The sequence below is a fragment of the Podarcis melisellensis genome (genome assembly GCF_964234715.1).
Source record: "Podarcis melisellensis genome assembly, chromosome: 11".
NCBI lineage: Eukaryota > Metazoa > Chordata > Lepidosauria > Squamata > Lacertidae > Podarcis > Podarcis melisellensis.
The window spans coordinates 2,360,502-2,372,251 of record NC_138543.1 but is presented as its reverse complement, the minus strand read 5'-3'; positions in this window follow the sequence as shown (position 1 = coordinate 2,372,251).

The window sequence follows — 11,750 nt, the reverse complement described above, 5'->3', positions numbered from 1 at the left end:
ATTTAATATTCATTATATTATGGTACTTTCTCATACTGTTAAGCTGTAAACAGCACTTAGGGGTTAAAAAAAAAATCTCCAGGGCATTTTGGTAAGTAAAATTCTTCAGAAAGTAACTTAATAATTAGTCCAACCAACTGAGTTATCCAGGCAGCATTAGCCCAACCAAATTGCATCTAATAAACAGTATATGTTGCAATATCAAGAGAAGAAAAAGGGGTGGGCATTAAATCTCTGTGCTTTCAGATACTCTGTGCTTTCAGTCAATGGACATCTCCAACAATTTCTGTCTCTGACACCCCGTTCCCAGGTTTGAGACAGTGGAAACTTATTTTTCTTTACTCCCTCTCCTGCAGGCTTAAACAGTCAGATCCCCCCCCCTTTCTTCTGCTTCCAAGGGGGTTTTAGTGGTTATAAATGAAGGAAATTTCGACCTTTACAAACAACTTTCCAGGCTATTAGCTTACAAGGTTTTTGCTTCAGTCTATTTACAAAAAGCGGACTTCCTGTTTTGAACCTTCCCGCTTTGGTGCCAAATTAGGGTGTTTCTTGATCCAATTTTCCGTTTTTACTCACGGGTACTTGTTTAGAGTCCAATTGTCAACAGGAAAAAGTCAGCGCTCTCCGGCAATGGCTATGCGGCTTCCCTCCGTGAAAGTAACAATCAGTTCGCAGCAACGCGCCGCTCACCCCACTTCACACCAGAGCCCCAAAATGAGGTTCCCCGCGAGTAGGGGAGGCGCTCCTGGTGCCCTGCCGAACCCCACGTTCCCAGGCTTCCTCCACCTGGGATTTCTAGCGGGTCCCCACCTTCGCCGCGGCGGGAAGACCCAGTTTCCACGGACCCAGTTTCTCCGGTCAGAGGAACTCCGCCATTCGCTGATTGTGCTAACCCGGAAGTCTTAAATTAATTCTCATGTCACGTTGGCTGCCACATCTGCTTTAGAAAATATTAACAATGGAGGGAGTGCTTTCATTTTGTTTTTAAATCAGGATTAAGGTTGTGGTTGTTTTGTATTGGTTGCTGGAGGAAAATGTAACCCTATTAGCATTCAAAGTAAGCTTATTTTAAAAACTATTTAATATTCATTATATTGTGGTACTTTCTCATACTGTTAAGCTGTAAACAGCACTTAGGGGTTAAAAAAAAAATCTCCAGGGCATTTTGGTAAGTAAAATTCTTCAGAAAGTAACTTCATAATTAGTTTTAACATAAGGTCAAATTTAAAATTAGTCCATCCAACTGAGCTATCCAGGCAGCATTAGCCCAACCAAATTGCATCTAATAAACAGTATGTGTTGCAATATCAAGAGAAGAAAAAGGGGTGGGCATTAAATCTCTGTGCTTTCAGATACTCTAGAGATGAGGAAAATTGTTATACTGGTTCAAATTCCACTTCAGTGTAATAGTTGTACGAGCTACATTAAATGAACCCCTAATGCTAAAATGGTGACAGCAGTCACGAAATTAAAAGACGCCTGCTCCTTGGGAGAAAGGCGATGGCAAACCTAGACAGCATCTTAAAAAGCAGAGACATCACCTTGCCAACAAAGGTCCATATAGTTAAAGCTATGGTTTTCCCAGTAGTGATGTATGGAAGTGAGAGCTGGACCATAAAGAAGGCTGATGGTGCTGGAGGAGACTCTTGAGAGTCCCGTGGACTGCAAGAAGATCAAACGCATCCATTCTTAAGGAAATCAGCCCTGAGTGCTCACTGGAAGGACAGATCAAAAAGACCCTGATGTTGGGAAAGATTGAGGGCACAAGGAGAAGGGGACGACAGAGAACGAGATGGTTGGACAGTGTTCTCGAAGCTACAAACATGAGTTTGACCAAACTGTGGGAGGCAGTGGAAGACAGGAGTGCCTGGTGTGCTCTGGTCCATGGGGTCACTAAGAGTCGGGCACGACGAAACGACTAAACAACAACAATGCTAAAACTTCTTCCAAATTTGGCTTGAACTCCATGTAAAATTTGTCTCTATCCATGGCTAGAAACAGTCTATTTTTAATGTTGATAAATACAAGTGTCACATAGGTAATAAATATTGTTAAGTATTGAAATTTTATACATACATTAGGGCAGGCATGTCCGAAGTCCGTTTTGTGGCCCGCTGGTCAGTTTAATCCGGCCCCTGTGGCAGTTTATTTCCTGGGGTAAAATCCTTAAAAAAGCTCAACAACTTCAATCCTAATTTGGACACCTCTGCATTAGGATAAAAACCTTTACTTAAAAAGGCTTGTTGAAAAATAAATATCTTAGATAGCTGCTGTAAGTAACACACCCACAATAAAGATGGCGTCTGCCTGATATGTAACAGAAGGGAGCTCCAAAAAGGAGATGTCATCACACTAAAGGTCCAGGTCCTACATTTTGTGGAACAGACCTCCTGAGAAAGCTGGCTGAGTTAATGCCCGGAGCTTGAGAGGTTGGGCCTGGAGAGGTGGGAGCATCTTTCACACTGATGAACCGGTGTAGCTTTCAATCACATGAATCATTTCCCCTAGAAAGTCAAAGCACGGTGATTTGGGGAAAGGGATTAAAAACTGTTTGGTTTTCATGTGGATCTTTGCCTTTTTCTAAAGGAAGTCTATGGAGCAATCACCATTGCATGCCCCAAAATTGGGGGGTGGCAGCGCAGAAGCCAGTCTCCCATCAAAGAAGCCGCCCAGAGTGACTGGGGAGGCCCAGCCAGATGGGCGGGGTATAGGTAATAAATTATTATTATTACTACTACTACTACTACTACTACACAGTCTTTGCTAGAGCATAACAATTTCTCACCTCAGTCTTTCCTGGGTATGTATGCTCTTATTACCACCATTATCACCTGCCCTCCTATGATTCCTATTGGACCCACCACAAAATGTTTTGCCCTTGTGCAGGAACCACTGCAGTTATCATTCTGAAATTTGGCAGGCTTCATCCCCTCAGAAGGGATGGCCATGCCTGCAAATTGCATTCATTTCTGGCAGACAATGAAAAAAAATCATAGTTCTCTGTTGTTTTTTAAAAAATCAAACTTAAAGGTGCTCTGACAAAAAACTCTGGATATATCTGCCTACAATTTGGCAGACTTCATATATTCTGGAGCTTCTGCCATGCCTGCAATTTTAATCCACCTTTGTGAAAAGGAAAAAAAAAGCCATAGCCAATTTTAGATTCACACTATATGAAGGGGATGTAGAGATTCAATTTTAACAGGTCTAATTTGATCCCCCAAAATGGGTTGAATTGTATAGATGCAGGGTGGCTGAAAAATAATTCAAAGCTACATATAAAAGTCAGACTTTGTGGGCACTGCCCAGCCCTACTGTACATATTTATAGAAAATACCAAGCTCACAGCATCACAATTACAAGTGTTTAAACTAACAGACAGAGAAACAAATCCTCTCAGGGAATTCTAAACTGCAGAAGCCCTCAGCAGTTTCATTATCATTCAAACAGGGGAAAAGAAACCTCTGCTTCAAGGTTAAATAAAATTAGCATAATTACACCTAATTGATTGCATGTGTTAGAGAGAAACATTTGTCACACTTTTAATAAAACTTCAAGTAATACAGTGAACCTGAAGTGAAAGGGTCAATACTGAAGTGGTCCAGTCATTGCCAGAGTCCTTTGCGTCCAAGCAAACCTTCTCACTATAATGTGTCATAGACTGCTTATAGCTATAATATATATTCATGTGGATGAAACCCTGAACTTTCATCACCCATTGAGTAACCAACGTAAAATAAGAACATACAAAGCACTATTGTCCAACTGCAGTAGAGCTCTTTGCCCCTGGCATCTACAAGTCCAAGGAAAAGAAGCACATGATCTTGGAAAATGCCTTCCATATTCTACTGCAGATGCAAACATGTTGTTCTAGACAGCCATCTAGAATGACCTGAGAGCCAACTATGTGAGCATGATGGGGTGTCTTGTTTTGAAGGCATATTACAGACTTCCTTTTAATCACCCCTGGTATTGCAGTGAGTAGACTAAGAAGATGGAAGGTAGCAGGTTCACAGCAAGGGGGGCAAAGGGGGGGTATTTGAAGCTGCCTCTGAATATTCTCTGCCCATTTTTTCCCCTCTCTCTCCCTGTGGTTCATCTAAGCTAGGGCGCTTCAGATGTGGCTAACCACAACTCCCATCAGACTCAGCAAGCATGCCTAGTGGCTTTGGGGTGATGGGAACTGCAGGGCCAATGGCTCCCTCCGTCTCATTGCAGCAGGCTTGTTGTATGGCTACCAGTCAGAACAAGATTGCCTCCGGAGTGAGACAAGGGATATTCAGTTCAACCATAGTTGGGTCAGTTGTCCTTTCATATTCCAATCACGTCTTCACCCAATTCAGTTGTTTGCTGAGGCCACAGAGCTCTAGTAAGCACATCCCACAGCCACATCCCTGCTTCCCCCAGTGGTGTCATTTTAAGCACATGTGGATCTCAGAGGACATTTATGGGGGTTGTTGTTGTTTATTTTAATTAGTGAAACTGGCTTAGATCGCCTCTAAAGCCTGTAAAGTGTCAGGATAAGTCAGAGATCTGTTTGACCTACTCTGAGTCCTCTCTGATTATACATGTGTTGACTGAAAAAGTAAGCTTGAGGGAAGAATAGCACTTGTAAAATATTACACTTTTCAGATGGATGCTTGTTTCAAGGAGATAGAGAGATCTTGACAAACCACAAAAAATGAACGCTCTGGGGTTAAAGCTATAAACAGAATGTATCATACAAAACTGAAACTGTGCTCATGAAGGCTATTAAAGTCAATTCAAGGACCTGTCTTTGATTAAAGCCTTAAAACCAGCATTCAAAGCCATTTCATTCCCTATAGTGAAACAGAGTTAGCAAGAAATGCAAAGCTCATCCATGGAACTGAATCTCATCACTCTGTATGCATTTAGATTTCTGGAGCCTTAAAATAGTTTTACATGACAGATGTTATCAGAATAATTCTGCATAAAATTTTGTATACTGGTGTAAGGAGAGTTAAAACAGATTTATAGTTTATGGATTGCCTGATGCTCTCTTTCTCCCTCTTATTTCATAGCCAGTTGTTTTCATTTACCCACCTGACATCTTTTAGAGAAAACCATGAATCTCTACTAGCAACATTAATGGCTGACCGATATTGGATTTTTCTTCTTTCAACACCCCCAAAAGGATACACAGAATTTAGAGGGGAAATTGGCAAATCCCCCATTTCTGCTAATGAAAGCTAATCACAGCCGACACACAACTATACCCTGTGGGGGTTTACAAAGCCTGCTTGGAAGGTCTAATACCAGAGTACATCAAAAGCACAAATGGCACTGTGAAGCATCAGAGATCATTGTTAGATTAGTCAAACATAACAGCAGTTCTAGCCATCAACCAATTGGCCCAGCTTTTGCCTTGCTGAACTCCTTGTTCAGTGTGAGTTCTCCTTTCTTATGTGTGGAAGCAGAACAATGTGTTGTCCCACCAAGAAGAAGGCAATATATACATAAATAAACCTGCTCATTTTTACTCTCTCTCTCTTCCCCCATTCCCTTTCGTTTTCCTGATAGTTGTTTTGCAAGGCATGTTTCTTGCCATTCTCATCATGCTGTACTGTATTATCCAGACACCAATGAAGCCTGCTCCCCAGGCTACTTAATACGGTATTTATTCAGTCATGTCTGCTACCCTGCAGTCTTTGCTAGGGGTGGACTGCTAGGGCAAGCTGAATCTCTCAGGTTCAGTTTCCCTCCCATTCTTACTTTTCCATTCTTAAGTTCAGTTCTCCATGTTTCATGAATATTTGTCAACGTTTTTCCTGCAAATTTGGCTACTATACACATCTTTAAGAAACAATTGCTCCTAATACACAGGATTTTTGTATTTTCACTAATAAATGTATTCATACTCATTGCAGTTGCAGTTTTGCATACCTGACGTGGAACACTGCACAGCAAAATTCAGGCATATATAAAATTTGAAGGACAGCTGTGTTTCACCTTGCCTATTGTTTTAGAAAATGCATCTTTGTTAACTTTCCTTTTAAGTACAAACTGAATTGAGCTTTGCCCCCTATCCCTACTGACTGCTGGCTCTGCTAATGACCATCCTGGCTTCTTGAGTTTCTCCTTCCCTGTATGTTGTGACGTGTGAGGATAGGGACATCAAGATGGACCACAGCACAGAGTGCATAGGTATATGACACAAATGTCAGTGTCCAAGATGAACTGAACCACAGAGGCTGGGCCAGACACACTGCTAGAATGTGGCCTCTTGTGTTCACAATTCCACCTCATCAGCTCATTACTTTGATGTGTGGAACAGCTGAGGCAGAGCAAATACTGCAAACATAACATTACCACCTCACATAAGACTTCACACATTAGCTACTAACATTGGCTGATATGAATCATAGAATCATAGAATCATAGAGTTGGAAGAGACCACAAGGGCCATCGAGTCCAACCCCCTGCCAAGCAGGAAACACCATCAGAGCACTCCTGACATATGGTTGTCAAGCCTCTGCTTAAAGACCTCCAAAGAAGGAGACTCCACCACACTCCTTGGCAGCAAATTCCACTGTCGAACATGAATCACCATGTTTGGAATACGGTATATTTACAAGAGCAAAAATAAATAAAAATAGGTCCCAACTTTGAGCACATGCTGGTCCTGTGGGATATGCATCAGATATAGGGAAGTCCAGCTTAACAGGTGGTGGACAGCAACTGATATAGAGGAACAAAAACACTATTTACCTAATCAAAACTGGTCTGTTTTCAAAGCAATGCATCACTTGGCCGAATTATCACAATTCATGAACCTGTTTTCTTAAATCACTACATAAACATTGACATTTAATTATGTTGTGAATCTTAGAAATGTTTTCTTCCCCAAATAAAAATTTATGAGAATATACTAGACAGAGCTGGTCATATACGAAGCTTCCTAAATGTTATAATTTCTTACAAACTCATTTTCTTCTTACTTGTTATGTCAGGCTGCCAAGAAGCAGATACAGAGGGTGCTGCTGCAAAGTGCCCAGAGACCACTGACCACGTAGACTCTGAACTTGCTTTCTTTTCTTTCTTTCTTTCTTTCTTTCTTTCTTTCTTTCTTTCTTTCTTTCTTTCTTTCTTTCGTTTGTTGGAAGGAAGGAAGGAAGGAAGGAAGGAAGGAAGGAAGGAAGGAAGGAAGGAAGGAGCCCTTACTTTTTGTTATGAAACAAAATGTGCAGGTAGCCTTATAGGTGATTTATGGGAGATGAGTGAAATCAGCGAGTGAAGGTACAGCTGTGATTGCTCAATGAGCTGTTTAGATTCCAGACTGCAGTACATGAATCCCTGAGGTCCTAAAGAGAAACTTCTCTTTAGTGCACTTTTCTTTCCTGCTTCTGTCTGATTTTTTGGTCCTTTGAAACTCCATCGCTTGACCTTCCTTTTCCCCTAGCAACCAGGATGCATCTTTCCTGTGCTGAATATGTCCGTTTATGGTACAGTACATAGATGTAGTAGTAGTAGTTAAAGGAACCAAGATGGGATGCCTATAATATTAAGACTAAGTCCCCTTTTGGAGCTATTTTATACCTCCATCTATATCTTCACAAAAGTCATGTGTAGTAAAGAGCCAGATGGTCTCTGGCTTGCAGAGGGGAACTCGGACCTGAATTGTGCTGCCTTTGGGAAGAATCAAGGCATCTGTGTTGTCAGAGGGGGCTGATCCAAGCTGCCTAACTCTGGGGTGGGTCAGGGCATTCTTTCTGAATGCTGCTATGTTTTTAGCAATAGCTGTATTAAAATGCAACTCCAGATGAATTTTCAAAACAATTCAAAAGAAAATGCCATAGAAATAATTGATGTGTAAAACTCATCTCAAACAAAGGATGCCTGTGTAGAACTATGAAAACAAGTTCTCATTGTCTTATGAGTTACTTCATGGTTAGAAAAAAAATGGGGCATATAATGCAATTGTAACATCTAGTAGATTATCATTGTTCAGATGCAAATACACAGACAATCCAGAAAACACCCAGGTGCTTGTGATCTTCTTTTTTTTAAGTTTTGGAATGTATTTTTGGAACTTTTCCTGGAAGCTGTTCAAAAAAGATCACAAACACCTGGGTGTTTTCTGGATTGTCTGTGTATTTGCATCCAAAAATACATTCCAAAACTTAATTAATCTGAGGAAATAGTTTGCTGCACACCTACTGTACAATTCACAAGTCAGTATGACTCCAACTTTGTACATTTCCCCTCTGTTTTACATTTTCAGAAATAAACTCCACTAGCAATTTGCCACCTATAGATGAAACCAAACAACATTTCCATAATTTTATTTTGTGACATTTTCATATAAGTAATAGTACAAAAGCTGAGCCTATTCTACTGTAAGGCAAAAGGTAAAGGTCCCCTGTACCGTCAAAGGCAACTATGGGGTGTGGCACTCATTTCACTTCAGGGCGGCCTTTGTCCACAGACAGCTTTCTGGGTTATGTGGCCAGCATGACGAAACCGCTCCTGGCACAACGGGACACCATGATGGAAGCCAGAGTGCACGGAAATGCCATTTACCTTCCTGCCACAGCAGAACCTATTTATCTACCTACTCCCACTGGTATGCTTTCAAACTGCTAGGTTGGCAGGAGCTGGGACAGAGCAATGGAAGCTTACCCAATCACGCAGAATATTATGAAAATGATTTATAGGTGGTACATGACCCCAGTCAAGCTTGCTAAAATTTATCACCTGCCTGATAACAAATGTTGGAAATGCAAAGAAACTGAGGGCACTTTCTTTCACCTTTGGTGGACGTGCCCGAAGATAAAGGCTTTCTGGGAAATGATATATAATGAACTGAAAAAGGTATTTAAATATACCTTCCTTAAGAAACCAGAGGCCTTTCTCTTGGGCATAGTCGGACAATTGGTGTTAAAGAAAGATAGAACGTTTTTTATGTACGCGACAACAGCAGCAAGAATACTCATCGCAAAGTATTGGAAGACACAAGATTTGCCCACCTTGGAAGAATGGCAGATGCAAGTGATGGACTATATGGAGTTGGCAGAAATGACTGGCAGAATCCAAGACCTGGGAGAAGAATCAGTGGAAGAGGACTGGAAGAGGTTTAAAGACTATCTGCAGAAACACTGCAAAGTTTATGAATGTGAAAATAATGTTGGATTTGGAAATGATAAGGCATTAGTGACATAGCTTAAAAAGTATGCAAAATGTAATAGAAAAGGAGGAAAGATTAAAGTGATATTATGTCAAAAGTAAATAATATTATAAAGGTGATTAAGTACGAGGAGAAAAGATTGGTGACATAATAGAATGAACTTAATAATTAGAAATAAGATCTGAAAGAGGATAAGGATTTGCTGTATCTGATTGGGTAAAGAGGAACACAAAAAGGGAGGCGTGAGGAAGTCAAGAAAGGAAGCTAATTAAGTATGACCGAAAAAGTTGAAGTTTTTATGTTTTTGTACTTGGTTGGGTGGAATTTTTCTTTACTGTATTTTGTATTTTTGTCTTTTGATCTGTTCTATGTGTTACTTTTGATTATGCTTTATTTCTTTTTACATTTTTTCTATTTCTGTGGTGGTTATGTACTTTTATTTTTGTAAAAACCTAATAAATATTTTTTAAAGAAAAAAATAAAGTCTGGTCCAATCGCGCAGATTCAAACCACCAAGCTTCTGATCAGCAAGCCTAAGAGGCTCTGTGGTTTAAACCACCGAGCCACCCGTGTCTACTGTAAGAAGTCAGCAACCAAGACCACTTGGCCAGATCTACCCTTCCTGTTTTCCCCTGGAGATCTAACAGATGAGGAGAAAATGGAGATTGTGGCAATGAGGATTTGAAGGCATGGCTCTTCGATGGGTCCAGGTTGCAGAATGAGATCACCACTGCTCATTCACTTCCCTAATTAAACATCCAGCCAGGGGGCAGAAGGGGAGCAAAGGATCCAATCCCGCTGGGGTCTGTTTCCCCAGTGTGTTCTGGCAAAGGAGACCCCTGAAGCCAGCAGGATTACACCTGTTCAATCTTGTTTCCCTGCTGGGAACAGGTGTGCACAGGCAAAGCTGTTTATTCCTGTCTGATGATGTCCTATCCCCAGCAGTCCCAGATCACTCTGGGAGGCCCAGCCAGAACCAGGGTCATGTAGGTTTGCCTCCATGCAACTCACGTGAAGCCCTGCCCCCCCCCCGCCCTCATTCCAGCTGGCTGGGTTTGGGATCCAGCTAGATCCATTGCAAAGCCCTAGTTAGCACAATATATTAACATATTTACAGTCTTCTTGCTTATGCCTACTGTATTAGAGAATGTGAACAAAGTATGTAGCCCACTATTCTTTGAACTTGGGACAAGGAGTAGGCTATGGGGAAAAACAGCTACAGTTGCTTCACTCTTGTACAATAACAAGGATTAGAAGCTTAATTTTATTTTAAAAAATATAAAAATTAAGACCTTTCTGCCAAGTTGGATCAATATGTATTGATGATAGCACATGGGACTCAAAGTGGCAAAATCAGGGCCTTCTGGATCCTTTGACAGCAATGTGAGTCTTCAGACTGGGTCTCTGGCCACTAACTACAGTGTCAAGTGCATAAATATTAACATGTGCGAGTGGAGAGGTGTGTACACACAAATGAGTGCCCTTCTCCTCCTCAAACCCCTTTATATTTTCTTTATGAGTAGAAAATACCACCAGCAGTTTGATGGAAAGGGGCATTGAATGTTAGTAGTTATGTGCCAAATAGCTTGATGGCAACATAGAATATTTCCTAATCTGCAGCTCTTTAACAGCAATCTCACAGGAGGAAGAATGTGGGAGTTGTGAACATGATTGCCGTGTCTGATTTTTTATTGATTAATGAAAGTAATATATTAATCCTACTTCTGGTAACTGAAACTTTGCGGTTATAACTGATGCAGTTAGAAACGAAAGCTTGGTTTCGGACTACTACATTCAACAACAATAATAAAAAATCCTATTTTTTGCCTTTCAGTAAGTGTCAAATATTTTTGTGCTATTTTTATAATTCTCAAAAATCCCAAGAAAGATGTAGCTGCTATTTAAGGTCTGGCACTTGACTGCAGTTGATTACTGAACTAGTAGCAAATGTTAAAAATATACCCTTTTCCCAAAGACAGTTTACTTTCTTCCCAACAGATTTAATACAGCTTCAAGGAAGACAACCTCTGTCATGAGCTATGTATTTGGGTTAACTTCATACAGCTAATTCAATTAAAAACCTTTTCAGCCCTACTACAGGACAAAATCAAATTGTCCTAAATATCTCACCACAGTCCAGAGACAGCTCTGCGTAATTCCATGTGGCTGTCAGTTCCAAAACTACTCTGGGCTGACTTTTTGCAGCATTTACGAGACACACTAGGCCCGGCTTCCTCAAACTCAGCCCTCCCAATGTTTTTGACCTACAACTCCCATGATCCCTAGCTAGCAGGACCAGTGGTCAAGGATGATGGGAATTGTAGTCCCAAACATCTGGAGGGCTGAGTTTGAGGAAGCCTGCACTAGGCTAACCAGATTTCACTCTAGGGTCCAACTCCTATAGCTGATATCACCTACCGGCAATTTTTTTTTATTTCTCACAAATAATTCATACTAAACTGGGCAGTTTTTACAGCAAAGGTATGTACAATAAATGCATGGGTATCGCTTTTACTGAAATGGCCATGACTCACATAGAAATGAAGTTCCTGTGACGTCAGTGTGATGTTGTGGTTAAGAGCGGTAGTCTCATAATCTGGGGAAC